The sequence below is a fragment of the Tiliqua scincoides genome, chromosome 4, assembly GCF_035046505.1.
Source record: "Tiliqua scincoides isolate rTilSci1 chromosome 4, rTilSci1.hap2, whole genome shotgun sequence".
Classification (NCBI taxonomy): Eukaryota; Metazoa; Chordata; class Lepidosauria; order Squamata; family Scincidae; genus Tiliqua; species Tiliqua scincoides.
The window spans coordinates 63,853,722-63,854,934 of record NC_089824.1 but is presented as its reverse complement, the minus strand read 5'-3'; the positions used below and the strand labels follow the sequence as shown (position 1 = coordinate 63,854,934).

General features: G+C 44.4%; 1 pseudogene; it reads left to right on the top strand.

The window, feature by feature from the left end:
• The first annotated feature begins 695 nt into the window (after positions 1-695).
• LOC136649997 (5S ribosomal RNA) lies at positions 696-809 on the top strand (annotated as a pseudogene).
• The last annotated feature ends 404 nt before the right edge of the window (positions 810-1,213 follow it).

Here is a 1,213-nt window from a genome sequence, read left to right as displayed (position 1 = left end):
GGCTGCTGATCTTTTAGAATTTCAAATGAGTAATAGAAGCAAAAATAACATACCTGACTAAGGAAAAACAAACTGCTTTACATATCATCTAAGCCCAAACAAGCCCTTGAAAACTTGGCAATCTCTCTCTCTCTCTCTCTCTCTCTCTCTCTCTCTCTCTCTGTGTGTGTGTGTGTGTGTAGGGAATGGGAACATTCAGATTTGAAGAAAGAACATGATGCTCTTGAAGGCTCATAGACTTGAGCAGAAGTGGAGCTAGAGGGAGGACAGTGTGATAAGTATGGCACACTCCACAATGCACCATGTAAATTGTTCCACCCTCTTAGCATAGGAGCCATTCAGAACAGCAATGGCATTTTGCTGTCTCTGCCCTGAATGGCTCCAGTGGTGAAGGGGAGGGGCCACTTACTTACTGCATACTGTATTTACCACACTGCACCCCCCAGCTCTGCCTCTGGGCTTGAGTTTCATAGATTCAAGGTGGTTTACATAGGAAGGCTGACTGTAAACCCCATTTTTTTTTCAAATGGGGTTTTTACAAGTTTTATTCTGTGACAGAAACTCATAGTACTCTATTTCTCCAGATTGCTCCAGAAGGGAACTTCATGGTGCAATCATCGTCCTGGTTTCACTGCTCTTGTGCTTTCCAAGCTTCCACATCTTCTATTCATCACTAATACTCTGTCTAATCCAGCTCCTGCTGTTACCCTGCACATACCCAATCTCATCTGATCTTGGAAGCTAAGCAGGGTCAGGCCTGGTTAGTACTTGGATGGGAGACCGCCTGGGAATACCGGGTGCTGTAGGCTTATACCATAGTCTTTCGAAACTGAAGGTTGCCAACCAATCCAGCTCCAACTGCACTTTCTACCCTTGGCCCTCCTGAGCTTTCATCTCACTCAGTACATGATTCGGACTCATCCCAGATTACTATGTGAACATTTTGGGGAATGGCCAATGGGTACACCAATGTCAGGGATAAGCCAGTGGGCAGGATCCTGCTCTTCCTTACAAATGTTCACTGAACACACTGAAAGGAACAAATGAATAGTTCTTCCATTTTTGTTGATTGCATTACCTTGCTGTCTGGCTCTCTCTTCTCTTCTTTGCTCTCTCTCCATGTAGATGAAGGCTGATGTCTAGCCCACTTTCCACAATCTAGCTTTGTGCCACCACCAACTTTATTTTTAACTGGTAAATATTTGTGTGAAAC